We start from the raw sequence: 21,494 nt of genomic DNA on the forward strand, positions 1-21,494 counted from the left end.
GTTCCAAAGGACAACAGGTCCAACCCCCTCTACTCCAGCCTAAGGAAAACAACGGTCTCATTTTTCATTTTTTCCTCCTGTGCTAATACACCCTCCCTTTTCTAAATTCCTAAATAACCATCCAGTTGTCTCTACAGGAATCATCATCAAACACAGAGCCAAGAGGTTCAGGTGATAAGCAAATGCTTAACCAAGTTCCTGACATAACAGGTTTGTCACTGACTGCAGCAGTGACCCCTAAAATGTTAAGGAATATATGATTAAAATCTATTTCTTTTAAGACATTTTCTTTAAGCTCCAAGACACCAGCCTGACCCACCTGGACGAAGCAGACACAAGCAAAACGGAATAAGTATCATTCAATTAACGGAATAAGTATCATTTACCTTTTTTATTCTTATTCTTAACCCCTGGCCTCCTAAAAGCCCCCCCCCCTCCACCCCAACCCCCTCCACCCCAAATCTCCCTTCTAACTTTTTTCTCTCTACTAATGCAACTTTTGCTTTCCAGCATCCTAACGGTGACCCAGCCACTCAAGAGCCAGACAGATACAATCTCCAGACAGATGCGATTTCTTCAATCAGCCACTTGATGCCAGCGGACAAAACATCGATATGACATCAGGACAACCGGACGTTCCCCGGACCCCTCGACGCCCAAAGTCAGCAGGAAGCAGTCATGAGAGACCGGGCTACGCCCCTATTCCCTACCCGTTAAGACCCTCAACCCCCCCCCTCAATTTTTTTTTAATAAAACCAAAAGGGTGGAATGCTGTTCCTTTGGAGACAAGGCCACGCGTGCGCAGAAAACACAGTCTCCAAGCGGACTACAGACCCCAGTGGTACAATGGAAAAACTACGCACGCGCAAGGACACTTTTTCCCAAAATGCCCAGAGCCCTTTAAAAATGGGCGTTCCAACCCGCCCGCTCTCTCTCGCCCGCCTCTCTCCCCTCCCTCTTTCCCTTTCGTCTCTTCACTCCCGCTCCTTGTATGTTACCCTCCCCCATTAAAGTTTACCCACGTGGGACCCCGCGTGTCTCGTCTCTCCTTCCCCAACCCCGCGCGTCTCGTGTCTCCCCCTCCCGAACAACACCCCCGCATTTAAAAAATAGTAACAAGTGGGCCTAGGGAGACAGTGCAGCGTATACACACGCTTGCCACCAAGTGCGACGGCACAGTTTGATGACTGGAATTTAGAAAGTGAATAGAGAGAACCAACTTTGCAAAGTTGTTTTCTCACTTCTACACATGTTCTGTGTCTTCTACACACGCTCTATAATGTACGTACACATTACACACTCAGGTGTGTGTGCCCCCCACTTACATACATATATGATAATCGTGTGTTGAAGTGGAGGCAGAGCTCTGTGGCACATTCCTTTTGACAGACCTCTGAGAACATCTTCTCACCTACATATACAAAAGGCTCAGCTTGTTTCAGAGCCTTCCCTGCCATCACAGAGTCAGTCTGTATAGTCAGTCTGTATGGGTCCTGCCCTAGCTTGCTCAGTGTTTTGTTCTTTCTTAGTAAATTGTTGTCAGTTTGTTGAAATCTACTTCAGGTGCAACATTCAGAAGTGGGTAGCTAATCACAAGGAGGGAAGAATTCTTTTTTCGTGAACCTCATTATGCAACAGAAAATCTCAGTGGGGTCCCAAGAATGCTAAACCACACTTAGCTCAGTTTTCCGCACATTTCCCTCCTACCCATGCATTCTTCTTGCAAATGACTTGCTGGAGTATTGCCTTGCTTTCCACAACACCAGGCCATTCATTAGTCCATTGCCAAGCCTCCTGTTTGATGGCACTTCCCATGCATTGTGAGAATTCTCCCTTTCTTTGAGTTCTTCAATGCTAACACATTCTAGTTTATTAAAGTATGGAGATTATTGAGCAGGAAATTACCCTTGAGATAGCCTTGATAACTGAACAGGGAGCTGTTTAGTAGAGTAGGGGGAATGACCTCACCCAGACATGGGCACGTGACCTGGAAGACAGGATCCTGTGAAGAATCTGGGACTATCTAATCTATGATTTAGTTGCTTGGTTATTCTGTCTAAGTTGGAACATTTTCATAGTTTTTCAGGAGGTGATGCTTTGCTACATTCCCTGAAGGAATGAATCCACAATTACATTCACTAGATACTTAAGAAACACTTCTTGTTGCAGAAATTGGATGAATTTTTAAATGGGTTCATGAATGAATGAATCCTTGTGTGCACTACCTAGCTGAAATAGAGACATATGATATCTCTTCATTTTTTTGCGTCTTTTAACATTTTGGAGAACTGAGCAAAGAGCTTTTTCAGATCTGACTCATTTAATGTGAACCAAAGGTGCCATGTACAGTGATAACTTATCTAAAAGATCACAGACCTGCAATTAAAATAAAAACCACTGCCTCTCATCTCAGTGTTAGAAAAACATTTACTACATGGTAATGGCTTCTCCCTTTCCTTGAAATTGCTTTCTTTTCTACAACAGAAATGTCGGCTTCTATCTCTGTGCATGGGGATACCTCAAGCAGGTAGAGATGTGTGATGCATATATTATGTTTATACTGTATAAGTACTACTTTAACTGGTTAAATTGACAATTTTTATTGTTAAATGTGTATTTTTAATTTTCATTATAAAAATGAAAATTGGAAGATGCCTGTGTGGAGTTGCCATCATCTGCCCACTTTACAGTTGCTGGATAGTAAGAAAACCAGGGGTCAGAATGCAGAATAAACACACCTTAGATGTTCTTTCTAACACAATAGGCTTTATGGTGAATGACTCAACTGGTTGCCTCCAGCCCTTCTCCAGGTGCCTTGGTTCAGTATATATGTCAACACAGTCTGAGATATGCACTTGTGCTGTAAACTGAGGTTATGCTAAGTCCTTTCACATGGACAGCATGTGGGTGTAGCTTCCCAGCAGAGGCAGGACTGATGAAGATTTGGAGATGACAAGAATACATAGAGAAAATGCCTGTGAGATTTCAGCAACTATGATAGCCATGCATCTGTGACCACAAGAGGAAATTACGTTGGTCACAGCAGCAGCCAGGAAAAAAAAAGTGAGGCAGTGAGCATCTTCACTGTCTGATGGTAGACCTTGGACTATTTCTTTAATGATTCACAGGCCTAATGTTCAGAGCCCAAAGATTTATTCTTTTTTTTTTAATATTTATTTATTTATTTATTTATTTATTATGTATACAATGTTTTGTCTGTGTGTATGCCTGCAGGTCACAAGAGGGCACCAGACCCCATTACAGATGGTTGTGAGCCACCATATGGTTGCTGGGAATTGAACTCAGGACCTTTGGAAGAGCAGGCAATGCTCTTAACCTCTGAGCCATCTCTCCAGCCCCCCCAAAGATTTATTCTTGATTCTCATCATTGATTTATATTCCTCAGGCAAAACATACAATATGGTCACATATATAAATACATTCTTGAGAATAAAAGGTAATTTTTAGAGCTTTATGTACATAGAAATATAATTAATGTATAATCAATTAAACTGTTATATAGCTAATATATGCTCTGTTTGTGGTGTGTGTGTATGAATGCTTACATGTGTATGAGTGAGCATACACATGTGTGTGTCTGGCATTACATGTGTTCTGGGGATCTGAATTTTGTCTTCATACTTGCATGGCATGTGCTTTACTAACATCTCTCCAGCCATAAAAAAGAGAGAAAAAGAAAACAAGGATTTCTAAAGCTGAAACATAAGTACTCAAAATAATTATATCAGTGAGTCAAAGACATATTTAAAGTCTTGTTTTATGGATAATTACCTCATTTCTGTACTGTGTTTTGTGGGCATTGATAGTCACTTTGGTTGTCACACATCTCATTCGTATATTAGAGAAATAAACATGGCAAACACTTTATTGAATCTGCTAGAATGAAATTCATTGTGTCTCTATAGCCTCAGGAGCACCAAGTTTGAAGTATCTGCGCCATCTGGAACAAATGGCTTAACTTCCAGCTGTATTCACTTAGCTCTTCATCTTGTCTAAGTGGAAAAGCTGAGGATATACACAAGTGCTTCTTTTGGATAGAACATTAGCTGGGGGTTTAATCTGTGTTTTATATATACTACACAGGAAGCCTCGGCTTGGAGCTAAAGGCATTTCCCCCATGTCCAAAGTAATCATTTCTCATTTTTTCACAGCAGGATTGCTTGAATTTTCAGGCCAGCTATGGCCATCCCTCTCAGAGGGGATTACATTTTGATGGGGCTTCAGAATTTCTGAAATGCTTTGATCTTTCCAAATCTATGGTAGAATAGGAACTGCATAGTAAGGCTACATGGATTAGTATAAGAAGACCCATAAAGGAAGAGCAGCGATGGGAAAAAATGCAGACTCTGATACTCATAGTCTGGTCCAACAGTTTGTCATAAAGACTGTTTTCTTTATCTTGGACATTATAGCATTATAACTAGGATGAGAGCCACTATGCCCACACTGCTTGCTTTGAGTTCACAGGAAGATGCTAAATCATTTAGAAATATCTTGGGTTTTTGTTTTTTTTACCTCACTTGGTAGCTCTTTGAAAGAAAACAATATTAATCCTTATTCCATATGAATGCTTTGATGGTTCAAAGTTTATCTAATGAAATCCATTTGGAAGAGTCACTCATTTTGAGAAAGTAGATATTCTTGTTATTTTGAGAGAAGCTCTATTTGGGGCTTTAAAATGTCATATTGTACTATAATTCACATTTTATACATTATATCCTATAAGTATTTTTACAGACTTTTAACACATACTTCTTAAATAAAACCCGAAATAGAGACTGTCAAAATGTTTAACTTTTACCACTGTTTGCTGTGATTTATATTATTTGTTGTACAAAATACTACAAAGTCTATGACCATTGTACATGAAACAACTGGAAACTCAACTTATATGGGACAACCATAGAAAACTGTGTGTGTGTGTGTGTGTGTGTGTGTGTGTACGCACGCACGTGTGTGTGTGCATGTGTGAGTGACAGGTTTATGTGTGGAGAGATATGAAAAGGGAGGATAAAATAGATGAGAGGGTTGAGAGATAAATAATGAGCAATAAGATGTTTGAAAAAGCCATATGGGAACTTAAATTAGTTTAAAGTTTAAAGTCACCACCCAGGAAACAAACCAACAAACAAAAAAATAAAAACAGTTCAGAGACAAAATCGAATTTTATTAAACTCAAGGTAGCCTCTAATATGGTAAATTTTCACCATATTTTACTTTATTAAATACTGTTTTTACACTTTTAGCATGGACTAGAGAGGAAGGGAAACAAATTCTACACGTGAAAAATTGGCTATTTATTTAATTCTGCATGCTGGTATTTGTTCATTACTAAATGCAAATATAATATTTCCTAAACCTTTTTTTCTTTTTAATTTTTGAACTCCCTTTTGCTACCCTCACTTCACTGCTACTTGAACTTTACTTAACAATAATAGTTCATATTATTAACAGTATTACTTTGTAGTATCTATTGAAAAACATGATGATAACCTAGGGAGATAGTGGTAGAGTGTTTAGCATACAAGCATGTGGCCTTCAGTCATAATGGTCAGCGTCCAAGGAAAGAAGCTGGGTGTGGCCTGGAACTTTAGCGCAGGAAGTCAGAAACAAGTGATTCCTGTTTTTTTTCTGTTCAGCCAGTCTAAACAAACCAATGAACTCCTGTTTCAGTGAGAAAGACTGTCTCAAAAATCAATGAAGACATTGATAGAAAAGGATGATCTAATGTTAACCTCTGGCTTCAACATGGGCCACAGAGGTTAACAGTACACATAGATGCACACACACACAAACCATGCACAGCACAAGAACAAAAAACAAAGGAAAGGCATGGCTGTGGACATGCAGTGAAGTGCAATTGGTCCTTATATAAATATTGCATTATTATGAATTTTGTATTGGTGTGCTGTGCTCTGATGGCTCACATGATCAGGGTGTGGGATGTTGTCTCCCATTTGTCACGAATCTTTTGACAATTTCATGTTTTATTTACCAGCGTCCATTTGTCTGGGCTGGCTCAGCTTCTGCAGCACAGGTGGCTGATTGAAGCGGCAATTAGCTGATGGTATTGCTGGTTGAGTGTGTGTAAAGAAATTTTATGACCGTATCCAAATGCAGACATCAAAACTGTGTGCCTAAAGATGTCTGACAGAAGACTCCTTGAAAATGTAAACGACGGTTTTCAGAGTGGATGCTTATAAATAAACCTAGGAGAGGCACAGATTGTGCTTATGTTTTGCATGATATACTTTACCAAAAAGATTTTTTACACTGAAGAATTTCATCATTGACACAGGGGAAAAAGGAGGCCTTAAGGGAATTTAATAAAATCTCATTCATGAGCCCTCCAAATAAAGACTGAATGAACGCCTAGTTTCTGCTGCTTACTGAAGTAGTTACAAAGAGACTAAGGAGAAACTCAGAGAATGTCTCCCTTGAAACACCATTTGATTTGTAGTATTCTCTGAATGATATCTGAAAACAAAAATCAAAATATCCTAAAAAAATATATATATAATGTCTTTCAAATAATGATTAAAGTAATCTCTGTTTGTCTCCTCTTCCTTCTATCTGAATAAGCTGATACCACAGTCTTTTAAGAAAGGACAATTGTTTGATTCAAAGCCTAAGAATACTAAAACCAAAATGTATCCAGAGGTATGCAATATAAACCAACTTGTCGAGAGCTTGTCTAGGATACAAGAAGCCTTGGTTCTATCCTGAGTACTACATAAAAGCAGATATAATGGCACATACACGTAATTTTGGCACTCTTGGGGTAGAGGCAGGAGATTAGACATTCAAAAGTTATCTTCCAACTCATAGATAGGCAACTCAAAGTCAGTCTTATCTATAGATCCTCTCTCAAAACAAACAAGAAAACAGGAAAACCTCCATTGAATTAATTAACCAAAAAGTTTCAGCCATGATAGACTGAGTATAATCCTACTTTTTAAAATCCTATTTACCAATTATTTGTATATGCAAAATGATAGTTTAAGTTAGAGGAGTGTTCACTTGTATGTGTATTAACTGGACATTTGGAAAGATGCAAGCATTTATCACCATTGATTTCTGTTTAATACAAACAGTAAATATGTGTTATTGTGACAATGAGAAAATGAAGTAATTTTCTTCTATAGTGTAATTTTTAAGTCTCTGAAGCTAGCCCTAGAGGAGCTGTGAACACTGTGATTTCCAGAGCACAGGAGGTGATGTGATAACACAGCTCACCAGCATGCAGCTGAAGGTAATTACTCAAAGGGAGATAACTAACATAGAAATATTATTTGAATTGGTACAGTTTGACTGAAGTTAAGGGATCTCAAGTACAAAAGGTTAAAGACCAAAAATATGCCAGAAAATTGGAGAATTGAACAAAACAGAACAATCTACATCAGAAAGACACTTTAAAAGGATTTCACTGTGAAAAATACTTGTTTAGATGCTAAAGAAAGTTCTGTCTGTTGAGAGACTGAGTAAGTTGTCCTTTCCAAGGAATTACATCAGAGGCTCAGAGCCTCCTGCAATTTTGGGGTAAAAGGATGCCTTGCCAAAGATGCAGCCATGCCTGACTCCCAACCTGTTACTGGGACAATGACTTGCCTTTTCCCTTAGAAACCCTTTTACAGAAAATGTTCTGTTCAAGGGAATATCCCACACCTTCTGTTTTTTGACCCAAAACCTATCACAGTGGTTGCATTGCACTAGGCCTCCGATTCCGGCATAGACTTGCAAAATGGGCACCTGCGATTCAAAGCCAGATCCCCAAATTACCTTGGACTGCATTTCACAAAATCTCTTTAAATTGGAGCTAACACTATATATCCTAAACACCTAAACATTTTTGTCAGCGTGGGGACAAGGGCACAGAATTTCCATATGTGAGCCATTTCTGGGTATGTGCTACTGTCCTTCCCTCAGTAGCCACTGTTTCACAGCACAGGTCTTGTTTGCTAGGGTCATGGCATCCCCAAAGTACTGCCTAGCCTATCTGGGGATTGGGACTTTCAAAGTTTTGCCCTGACCATGCTGTTCGGAAACACTGGCCACTTCCCCATTCTCCCAAGCCTGTCTATTCAAAGACCTCTTATGGGGCCGCATATTCCAGTCAGTGTTAAACATTCCTCTCATTCCTCTCCCTATGCACCCACCCTTCCTTCCACTCTGGGACAAAGGCCAAGGGTCAACTTCTTCCTCCTTATTCACCTTCCTCTTTTCCCCTTCCTACCACCCCTCCCTACCCTTTAAAAACATAACCCACCTCCTGGTCACCCACTACTCTTTGAACTCCTGCCAAAGACCACTGGAGAGTTTTGGGATTGCCTCAAGAGCTTGAAAAAGCCATCTTGCTTCTGCTCATTTACTTATCCCTCTCAGATCTGTCTGATGGCATTGATGCTGAGGGTACTAGAAGCACGTTATTTCATTAGTTAAATTCTCCGCTGAAAGTACAGACAGGTGTGCCTCTTTCACAGGTTTCCTAGTCCAGGATTAACAGGTTTCAGACTTTAGAGGTTCAAAAACTATTTTTTTTTCTCTGGTTGTCTTCAAAAATGTTCATGCCTTTTAACCTAAAACCGTACCCTTTTTCTATGGCACCAAAATGTAAATCCGTTCCAGCTGTCTTACAAACACCTGAAGATTCTTGGAAGAAGTTCTGGCCTGATGAAAACTAACAGTCTCTAGAGCCTATTTTGACTCCATCCATTTTTTGAGCATATTTTACAGGTCACTCCTGCTGTTTGGCCCAAGACCAACCTGCAGAGGATTCTTCAGATAATGCCAGCACCTACACCAGCTCCTGGAACTTCATCATTGGCACCACCTCTCCAGGCTCAAATGGGCACCTACCCAGCAACTGAAATCTGATTTTGAAGGGCATATCTGCTCTCAACTTGCTCATTTATCCTTGCCTTTCCTGTACAAGAAGGGCACTTTCCCAGTCCTTCCATCCTGGCAGTTGTCACCCTTTTCATGGCTAGCCCCATTCATAGGGACAGTGATAACAATCTATTTTTTCTCCTAGCAACCTGCCCTTTCAACTCTCTCAAGGACAAGTTTCCTGAGGTCTCCAGGATGGCAGTTAACTGGATACCTCTCCACCCATACCTCCCACCAAGTGTGAGTCCACCAATTTTCCGTTCTCCTCCTCCCCACATTGTCCCATGTCAACAGAAAGTAGCCAGACTTGAATCGGCATCCCTATACCCAAAGAGTCTATAATGTTCAGGAGGAAGCTCCACCACAGGCCCCCTCACCCATCTCTCTCCAAACCCTGCACTATCTCATCAACCCTGCCAAATCATGACCCTGCCCCCAAAGGTGCTCAAGACCACTCTCTCGGGACATTTGATCTGCCCCCCAACAGACTTGTGGTTTTCCCATCTTCATTTCCTGTCTCCTCTCTGGAATGGTGGGGTCTTTGCTGGAAAACGATCCAGGAGAATTGTATTCATTAAACCTGGACTCTTTTTCTTTTTCTAATTTGGTTTGATTTGGTCTGATTTGGATTGATGTGTCGGCTGAGAAGCTTCTCAGGATATAGAAACTTTTCAATGACATGGCCTCAGCTGTGTCTTACTCCACCCCAACTCTAATGCTTACTAAGTAACATTGGAAAAGAGCCAGGCTTTAGTAGCACACACCTTTAATCCCAGCACTTGGGAGGCAAAAGCAGTCAGAGCTCTGGATTCAAGGCCAGCCTTATCTACAGAGTGAGTCCAGGGCAGTCAGAACTGAAACAGAGAAACCTTGTCTCACAAAGTCTAAAAATAATAATAATAATAATTTATTAGATGGTAGAAAGGATAGCCATTTTTACTTGAATTTCCTATGTGCTTTGCAAACAGATGAGAGGCTCTGTTTCCTTAAAGATGCATCACATGACTTTAATTGACACATGAATTGGTTGATGATATTATCATCTGTAACTTAAGCTTATTTAAAAATATTAAGTTCTTTAACTTATATTTTATCCTTTAAAATACATTTAATTTTAAATATATTTGATCATATTTCCCCCCGCCCAGTACTTCTAGGTCTTCTCCTCATTCCTATCCAACCAACTTTAAGTTCTTTCTCAAAAATCAAGCATAAATGCAATATATGATTACTCCTCCTCAAAAAACAAACATGAAAACAAATAAAACAACACCCAAGGATTAAAAAATAAAACACCACTAAACTGTAACCTAATTAAAACACACACACACACACACACACACACACACCTGTGCAACTACTTCTGCCCATGATGTCTGCTCTGAAATGGTTAATATATCCATGACACTCCAATGAAGAAAACTAGTTTTTCTTCTCCTGCCAAGTATAAATGGTATTTCAGTTGTTATCCTTTACCCCAATTGCTAGGATTTCATTTACTTATTCATGGTTTTAACATAGAAAAATAAATTATAAGATAAAACAAAAAGCTATGACATCGAAGTTGGACAAGACAAATCAAGAGAAGAAAAAGAGCACAAGAGAAGGCATGGGATCCACTCATTTCAACAACAAGGAATCCCATAAAAACCCTGAACTGGAAACCATAATATAAATAAAAACATAGCTCCATTCATAAACATCGCTTTGAAAGCATAAGGACCTGCATCCTATTCCCAGCACCACAGTTGAAAGTGATGCTTGGCAATTCACGTTTGCTCCAGAGAAACAGAAGCAGGCAGATCCCTGGCTCCTGGACAGTCAGCTTACTTACATCTGTCAATGACTTCTGGACCACAGAAAGATTGTCTTAAAAACATGATGAATGGAAGTGTGAAGTGTGAAGCTGATTCCAGCCTCCTTGTGCAGGTAACACATCTGCATTTGCACTTGCACAAAAACGTTAACCTGAACATATGTGCACACTCACACACTAAATGTTGATGTTAGGTTAGATTCTCCATGCCCATAAAATTCATAAGACAACACTAATTTAAGGAAACCCACGAGTACTACCACTTGCCAGTGCTAGGAGTGAGCATATATAGCTATAGTTGATTTCACGACTTCTTCACATAATTCTACATACTGTGGCACTTAAATGTCTTGCTGCCATCTTATTTCTAAAAATCAACTATGCTTTGTAGAGTTAAGGTATATTTCTTCAGAAGAACATAATTATTTTCCCTGCCTATTCAGATATTTTAAGCCTTAGACCTAATTCATTATGAAGATGTCAATAAATGTGGTAACTGCGTTAAATGTCTGAAATGTATGTCATTCACCTTCAAGATTTAGTCAGTATTCAAGAAAGGGTCATAGCAATTACAATCACAATTTACCCCTAGAGACATGAGAAAATGTCACTCTCTTCTTCCTCACTCTTCTAAGACATTGGCAGAGTTTTGGTTCAGGTAAGTTCTTCATAAAGAACCTCAAGGCTGATAGACAGAGTCAAGAGCAGCCAGCAGAGAATATTTTTTTTATAGTATAAAATTTGTGTTCTACCAAATCTCATTTCCAGTGTGTTATGCATCTATGCATCTGTGATTCTCTCTCTCTCCTCTCTCTCTCTCTCTCTCTCTCTCTCTCTCTCTCTCTCTCTCTGTGTGTGTGTGTGTGTGTGTGAAAACTAGATTTCAGTATCAGACATGGCTTTATGAGTTTCCACCTCAAGTTTTAAGACTCACACTGTGTCTGGAGCTCTCCTATTTGACTGGAATGACCAGGCCCTAGTATACTGTGACACATCTGGGCTATTGCTTTGGTGCAAGGCATCCTAACTCAGTTCCTAATGCTTATAAAACAAGAATATCATCTTCTGAGCTTTCCCTCAAGTCCCCCTAAATAAATATTTTAAAGCACATTTAATGGTATTGAGGTTGTAATCTGTACTTGACTATCATTGGGGATGATTTTCACTTATTTCCCAATACTGCAAAAAGAAGTTAATCAAGCATATCATTCCTACTCCAAAATGAAGGACCATTTTGTGATTTCAATATTCAGTTCTATAGATAATAGCATAGAGTACTCAGTTAATTTTAAATATTGGTATATGAGTGGATTAAAAAATACCTGCATGGATATACCTGTTTCTTCCTAATGTTGTTACTATTTAATAAGCTCATTAGAAAATATATTAAAGATAATAATAATCCATGAAAAAATTTTTCAAAGTTTAAGTACCTAAGTCTAATGTGCTACAGTTTTCTATTTGTATGATTGTTCAGCCAACTAAATACTCATCCAGAACTGGTACTTACAGCTAAAAAGTTCAGATATGTTTAATTTCATTTTTTCTGTAAATATAAAATGGAAGAACATTTATGCCTAGAAAGAATATATCAGAGTTTATTAAAAATTGAGATATCTGTGTCTAGTGAGTTGGCAAAAGTCAGCATAGTGCGTTCTTTCTGCAATGTGTCTTCTCATGGACTGTTTTCTTGGCTACAGTCCATGAAAAATTATTGTTTAATAACATCTAAACATGCTTAACACTGCAATTTATTTATTGATTCCATTTATTTACTAACTTTAGAAATGTATACTGGGCATGGAAAAGGTTCTATATATTTTTTAGCTTCATTTCCAATGTTTAAACACCCTCATTGGGATATTGTGGTAAAATTACTATTTTATTTGTTTTAGTGTCTTGGTAATATAAACATTTTAAAATATAATATGATATAAATACTTTGTATTGATATGCTTTGATATGTCTTATGTTCTTATCCATACCATAAAATAATTTGACATATCTTAAAAGAAGCATGTAATCATCAACTGCTGAAACAATGCTAGGTTCCTAGCACTGATTTATAAAACTCTTGTTTGTCTTTATGACTGGAATATTGTCACTGTAGAAATGGGATTAACTGATTTTATTAACTTTATAATGTGCTCAGGTTTGTGATATTTCTATGACTCACTTAAAACTAAAATCCATTTGTGTGAAAACAGCAGCTAAAATTCTCATTGAGAAGATGTAAAAATCTATGAGTTAAATACTATTCTAATATATCAATATACTCAAATATAAAATGATTCAAAACTGTCCTAAATTAAGTAAAATTAGACAAGCCAGAAAGCCTAATGAAATCAATCAGATTCTCTCTCTCTCTCTCTCTCTCTCTCTCTCTGCATGTGTGTGTGTGCAAGTGATATTATAGGAGCAATTGCTAAAATTTATAATAAATCTACCTGAGAAAAACGGGCATTGCCCCAACATTGATCTCCTGAGTATTAAATTACACCTTTATAAGAGAATGTTTTGTTGGGCCATAGGGACATTTTATATGCAGCATCCTTTTCAAAATTATTAGAAAACTAAACTGTGTTCTTATGTGCGAGAGCAATAGAAGAACGGAGCTAAAACAGAAGCTCTATGGGAGCATGTGGTGTTCCCAGAGGAAAACTCTTTGTGTTCTCTTTGAAACACTTCCACAAATATAAAAGAAACTTAGAAGCCAGGCATGGTGACTGTCCTGTAAAGCTAGTACCTGGGAGGATAGGCAGATGATCACTATCAGTATGATGCTAGTCTGGGTGACATAATGAGTTCTAGGCCAATGTGAGCTACAGAATAGGATTTGCCTAAAGCTTAAGCAAATAAGTAAATTAAGTGAAAAATGAATGAATGAAATTTATGCCCTGGCAATAATGAAGCATGCATGGGCAGGCTGTATATGGCAGTTCTGTTGAAATTGTCCATATTGGGTTGCATAGTCCAGATGGATAAGGACAACTGACCAGGTTTCTTCCTCCAAAGGGCATCAGATTTCATTACAGATGGTTATGAGCCACCACGTGGTTGCTGGGAATTATACTCAGAATCTTCGGAAAAGCAGATAGAGCACTGAGTCATCTCTCTAGTCCCAGTAAATTAAGTGTATTAATAAAATTACATCAAACTAAAAACAAATCAAAGAAACATAGCACTTAAAATGTCTATATTAAATATACACTAACATTTTTCTACCACTTGGGAGCATTTCTTCTCAAAAACCATGTAAAGTTAAGCAAACATTTCAAAAAGTAGATTTTATGAACAAGTTTAATTTTTTTGTGATTGAGAACAGCTCTTTTAAACGGAGAAAAACTCAAAGCCATCCCACTAAAATCAGAAACATGACAAGGATGTCCACTCTCTCCATACCTCTTCAATATAGTGCTTGAAGTTCTAGCAATAGCAATAAGACAACATAAGGGGATCAAGGGGATCCATATTGGAAAGGAAGAAGTTAAGCTTTCGTTATTTGCAGATGATATGATAGTATACATAAGCGACCCCCAAAACTCTACCAAAGAACTCCTACAGCTGATAAACACCTTTGGTAATGTGGCAGGTAACAAAATGAACTCCAAAAAATCAGTTGCCTTCCTATACACTAAGGATAAGGAAGCAGAGAGGGAAATCAGAGAAGCATCACCTTTCACGATAGCCACAAATAGCATAAAATATCTTGGGGTAACTCTGACCAAGGAAGTGAAAGATCTATTTGACAAGAACTTTAAGTCTTTGAAGAAAGAAATTGAAGAGGACACCGGAAAATGGAAGGACCTCCCTTGCTCTTGGATTGGGAGGATCAACATAGTAAAAATGGCAATTCTACCAAAAGCAATCTATAGATTCAATGCAGTCCCCATCAAAATCCCATCAAAATTCTTCACAGATCTGGAGAAGACAATAATCAACTTTATATGGAAAAACAAAAAACCCAGGATAGCCAAAACAATCTTATACAATAAAGGATAGTCTGGAGGCATTACCATCCCTGACTTCAAACTCTATTATAGAGCTACAGTATTGAAAACAGCTTGGTACTGGCATAAAAACAGAGAAGTCGACCAATGGAATCGAATAGAAGACCCTGCTTTAGCCCACAAACCTATGAACACCTGATTTTTGATAAAGGAGCTAAAAGTATACAATGGAAAAAAGAGAGCATCTTCAACAAATTGTGCTGGCAAAACTGGATGTCGATCTGTAGAAGAATGAAAATAGATCCATATCTATCACCATGCACAAAACTCAAGTCCAAATGGATTAAAGACCTCAATATCAGTCCAAACACACTGAACCTGATAGAAGAGAAAGTGGGAAGTACTCTACAACACATGGGCACAGGAGAACACTTCCTACGTATAACCCCAGCAGCACAAACACTAAGGACATCATTGAATAAATGGGACCTCCTGAGACTGAGAAGCTTCTGTAAAGCAAAGGACACTGTCACTAAGACAGAAAGGCAACCCACTGACTGGGAGAAGATCTTCACCAACCCCGCAACTGACAAAGATCTGATATCCAAAATATATAAAGAACTCAAGAAATTAGACCGTAAAAGGTTAATCAATCCAATTATAAAATGGGGCACTGAGCTGAACAGAGACTTTTCAACAGAAGAATTTCAAATGGCCAAAAGACACTTAAGATCGTGCTCAGCTTCCTTAGCAATCAGGGAAATGCAAATCAAAACCACATTAAGATACCATCTTACACCTGTCAGAATGGCTAAAATCAAAAACACCAATGATAGCCTCTGCTGGAGAGGTTGTGGAGAAAGGGGCACTCTCATCTATTGCTGGTGGGAATGCAAACTTGTGCAACCACTTTGGAAAGCAGTGTGGCGGTTTCTCAGGAAAGTCGGGTTCAACCTACTTCTCGACCCAGCAATACCACTATTGGGAATATACCCAAGAGATGCCCTAACATACAACAAAAGTATATGCTCAACTATGTTCATAGCAGCATTGTTTGTAATAGCCAGAACCTGGAAACAACCTAGATGCCCTTCAATGGAAGAATGGATGAAGAAAGTATGGAATATATACATATTAGAGTACTACTCAGCAGTAAAAAACAATGACTTCTTGAATTTTGCATACAAATGGACAGAAATAGAAAACACTATCCTGAGTGAGGTAAGCCAGACCCAAAAAGAGGAACATGGGATGTACTCACTCATATTTGGTTTCTAGCCATAAATAAAGGACATTGAGACTATAATTCGTGATTCTAGAGAAGCTAAATAAGAAGGTGAACCCAAAGAAAAACATGTAAGCATCCTCCTGAATATTAACCTTCATCAGGCGATGAAAGAAGACAGAGACAGAGACCAACATTGGAGCACTGGACTGAAGTCTCACGATCCAAAGGAGGAGCAGAAGGAGAGTGAGCACGAGCAAGGAACTCAGGACTGCGAGGGGTGCACCCACACACTGAGACAATGGGGATGTTCTATCGGGAACTCACCAAGCCAGCTGGCCGGGGTCTGAAAAAGCATGGGACAAAACCGGTCTCGCTGAACATAAAGGACAATGAGGACTACTGAGAACTGAAGAACAATGGCAATGGGTTCTTGATCCTATTGCACGTAATGGCTTTGTGGGAGCCCAGGTAGTTTGGATGCTCACCTTAATAGACCTGGATGGAGGTGGGTGGTTTGGACCTCCCACAGGGCAGGGAAACCTTCTTGCTCTTTGGGCTTAGGAGGGAGGAAGACTTGATTGGGGGAGGGGGAGAATGGGAGGTGGTGGTGGGGAAGAGGCAGAAATCTTTAATAATTAAATAAATTAATTAATTAATAAAAAAAGAAAAAAAAGAACAGCTCTTTTGCACTTCATTTACAAGAGATTTTGATGAGTTTCACCTGTGTAAAAGATTGGACAATATATATGCAAGTGTGTCACACACATGTAAATGTGCATAGAGAGATGCACAGTGCATACACACACACCTGGACAAAGAACACAAACAGAGAAATGAATAATAAAATTGCATAGTAAAATGAATATATTTATAAACTTATAACCCTCACTTATGGCCTCCTTAGTGGCAAATCTATGTCACTGTAAATGTTACTATCCCCTGACTTTTGCTCTAAAATTCCACAAGCAATGAAACATATTTGACAAGAAATTGAGAGATATTGTTCATTATGAATATGTTTTGAAATAAAAAAAAGAAAGATCAATGTAATGACACAGAGTTGAACCTCTGGCTTTAAAATTATTGCTATCAGTTTTCTGTCATCTTACCCATAAAGGAATGCTGAGGATCACATCTTCCAGGGGCTTTTTAGTTAGCCTTATCATTCCTTTGGGGTTACCAGTTTTAAAGATGTAGTAAATAAACAGAGGCTAAGAGAGGTTCTGTCTGTAAAATGCTTGCCATGTTCAGTTCCAGGAATTCACATGAAAGGAAGCTAGTTGTGCGTTCACACAGAATGATCCCATTACTGGGGTATCAGAGACTGGCACAGGTTATCTAGTCTAGCCTAGTTAGTCCAGGTCACTAAAAGATCCTCACCAAAATCAGTGAGTGGGACTTGAGGAAAAGCAGTCAAGACTGAGTTTATCTTATATACACAAGCATACACACTGGCAATGAAGACATACACAAACATGCATGCATATAAACAATTGCTCAGTAAAGTAAAGATTTTAATATTAAAAAATTTTGTATTTGTAATATGTTATCATTGCCAGATAAATATGTGACTGAAGACATATGTATTCATATGTATACATATAATGACAAATATATTCATAATTTATTTACTTAGGCATATAACATATAAAATATCACATTCCAGCCTATAAAATGTTGGGAGGCTGATAGCAGTGTCAGGTTGCAGTTATATGATGATGCATCTTATTATAGCTTCATGTCTTTGATTTGTCTAATACAGGTTAGTAAAAAGACATAAGATTCCAAACAATATTAATCATTGACCAAATATCTATTCTATTTTGACAATCTTAACTGGAACCGACAACCTTAATAGTGAATGAACAGCAATTACTTCTATCATGGACTCTTTCTCTGGACCCTTCTATAAATATTTAAGCTTTTGCATTTGGAATAATTTGATAAAAAATGAATGATTCCTCTATTGATTTGCTAAGACAGATAATACTGCCAAATAGAAATGCCGCCAGAAATACATTTAAATCTGACTATCACATATCTGGTGATTGAGAGAATGTAGACTAATGTCTGTAACCCTCTCTTACATATTTAAAAGGTATTTGAATATTGAGTTCATGTTTTCAAAGTATTGGGTATGGATTTAGATTCAAAAATGATCCAGAATATAAATAACCTTAGCCAAAAATATGAGGGGGGAAATCAGAAAAAAGACAAACCAATCCTCAGAATGGAAAAGTTGCTTGATTGATTAATGGGTATAGGAACAAAATAAAAGTTATAGGAGAAAATAGAGATGTGTTTTTGTGAGTCAACTGCAACATGATACACTGATGTACAGAAATCAGAATATCTGACTTAGCATGACAGGCAAGTACAGTTTTAGATATGACTTGTGACACACTCATAATCCAGACAGTACATAAAATTGTGGACATGATTATGGAGAAATGACTTAAATAGTCAGGTCTAGAACATTTTGGAATATATATATATATATATATATATATTATGGTGACTAGGCCACAGGATGTCACTCAGAAAGTGGAAGAAAATGAGGTCAAACACAAAAAGAAAAAAATGACACAGTAGCTTGAAAAGTCTTATGTCAAAATTGTGTTGCCTTTGCTAAAATTCTGTATCTTCTTATAGATGCTGTCTACTTTCTCCTGCATGGCAGACTATGCCAATGCTCCTTTTCAGTGATTGATATCATTGGGAGATCTTAAAAGTTGATACTGGGATGCTGGCTAAAGGCTATTTTCTGATATTGATGTGGCAATTGGTCAGTTACTTCCAGGTGTTGGAATGAGGACAGGACTGGAATAAGGCAGCTGGAACTCTGCAGAAGTTCTGATGTCATTTCTGCATTTAGTTTATATTGAGTAGACCATGGTCAAATTTATCTTTATGGAGAATGCACTGTAGACAGGAACAAAATGATTGGCTTAGACAAAGAAAACGAATTACTCAGAGATAGTTTACTGAGATGTCAGTGGAGCATCTAATGGATTATTTCACCAAGACTTACTTGATAAGATGTGAAACAATGTGTCAAGTGAATATCTTGGCACTGGAGATGACAGGGGATTCACATTCACATGTGTGGACGTCCCTTGGGAATTAGTGCATGTCTTTATCCTTGGATGTATTGAGTTTTCAAAAACATGAATAGTTAGGTGCTAAGTTTATGAAATCGGAAATAATACAATGCTGCTGAAAAAATATTTATTTCAGTAGGACAGATTCCAGATTGGGAGCTTAAAGGATATTAGATAAAAAGATTGGGTATAAACCAATAAAAGCATAGTCATTAAATGCACATATATAGTTCTTTCACTCAAATGCATTTTTATGTTTCCTGTGAGGTTAATTTGTTGCATATTCTTTTAAGTTGCAATTTTAAATCATAGCAAATGTTCACCGTTCACAAAGTTTTCTTAATGGCATGAAGAAATCGTCTGTCATGAACAGAATCTATATTCTAATATTGATCGTCTCAGGTGTTAGCACGTGCTCTGAGGTCTTCTGTGTCTAATCTGCTTCTTTTATTTCCTCAAAAGGAAAGGGGATGCTAAAGATTGATGTCAGTACTGAAATAGAGCTTGAAAGGGAAACCTCATCAATAATGTGCACAGCACTTGTCTCAGTTTTAGAAACCTCTCTCAGTATGTATTGTCAATTGGGGGTTGAAAATTCCAATCATGACTAGACTTTTCAAAGCATGTTATATAAAAATAAAAGAAATCTCCTTCTTCTACTCCTATTATTCTTAGGTTTGGTCTTTTTATGAGCAAGGAAGTCAGGACTGCGAGGGATGCACCCACCCACTGAGACAGTGGGGCTGATCTATTCGGAGCTCACCAAGGCCAGCTGGACTGGGACTGAAAAAGCATGGGATAAAACCAGACTCTCTGAACATGGCAGCCAATGAGGGCTGATGAGAAGCCAAGGACAGTGGCACTGGGTTTTGATCCTACTTCATGTTCTGGCTTTGTGGGAGCCTAGCTAGTTTGGATGCTCACCTTCCTAGATCTGGGTGGAGGGGGGAGGACCTTGGACTTTCCACAGGGCAGGGAACATTGACTCTTCAGACTGGAGAGGGCGGGGGAGAGGAGTGGGGAGAGGGGGAGAGAAGTGGGAGGAGGGGGAAGGAAATAGGAGGCTGGGAGGAGGCAGAAATATTTTTTTCAATAAAAAAAAGAAAAAAAAAGGAAAAAAAGAAAAGAAATCCAGTGGGTAAGTACGAGAGAAACATGGTTGAATAATTGATCCTCTATAAGAAATACTGTACACTTATTCAAGCTATGACCATGAGGAACTGTAGCACTGTGCAAATTACTGTCCTATAACTGTACAAAATAGCTTTAACAATACAGTTACAATTTTTGTTTAAGTTTGTTTTTGTCCATTGTAAACTAAACTCAGAAAATGGCTGAACAATGACATAAAGCCATTAATCCATAACTTATTAAACTTTGGGAGTTGTAATTTTTTATCCTTTATTTTATTTGGGATGTATATTACAGAGAGAGAAAAAAAGAGAGAGAAAGGCTGACATACATACACAGAGGAAGAGAGAAAGAAAGAGAGAGAATGAGAGAGAGGAAACACTAAGATTATTGAGATGTGTCAGTCTCATAGGATCCTATAATCTACAATGTCGAAGGCAGAAAATATCTTATTCACTCGTATTTTCCTTTTGTGCACTCATCTCGTCATTTATTAATTTTTGTGTATATATTAATAAATATATTTGTTTAGCAATGAAATTTTAACGTCTATTGAAAGCCACATTTGATTTTCTTCATTTGCTAAGGATACGATTTTATGATGCTTTGCGGAAACAGGCACTAAAACACTTTTTAGATGGATGAATTATGCATCATCAAAAGCATAAATTAAGAAAATACTTTGATTGAAGGGCCAGTTTTTGTAAGTGACCACAGAGCATGTACTACATTTAAATTATTGGCCAGATTCAATTTCAGGCCAGTCTATTTAGAAATGAAAAAAATGAAATCAATAAATCAATAGAGTAGAAAATGTGACCAACCCATGACAGCAGAGCATAAGGTGGATTCTTTCACCTCAGGCAAAACCAATCTGACATTTGTAACAGACCCTTAGAGATTTTTTACTTAAAAATGCTGAGATAAAATATTTATGTGAAGAGTGACTAGGAAGAAAAATTGCAAATATCTATGTTGTCACGGTATGCCACAAATTCATGTTAGCACATTTTGTAAAATAAATTCCCTACTCTTGCGTTTAAGTGCATGAGTCTCATGGTATTCTCACAATGCCACCCTAAGGCATTTTAAAGAATTAACCAATATATTAACCTTTAAAAATGAATATAGGTAGCTGTCTATATAAGAAAGATATATCACAAAATACTCTCGTGGTTAGATGTGATTGTAGATGGAACAAAAATGCATATATCATGGTCTATGTGAATGAAACACTTTTCCAGCAATATATACATTTATTTATGTTCTCATAAATGTTCACATAGACTTTGCCTTCTCCTCTCCCAGGGCACATAATCTGAATTACACAAATAATATCATATTTAAATAGTCAAACGGAA

This window comes from Chionomys nivalis, chromosome 13 (assembly GCF_950005125.1).
Source record: "Chionomys nivalis chromosome 13, mChiNiv1.1, whole genome shotgun sequence".
In the NCBI taxonomy this organism is placed as follows: Eukaryota; Metazoa; Chordata; class Mammalia; order Rodentia; family Cricetidae; genus Chionomys; species Chionomys nivalis.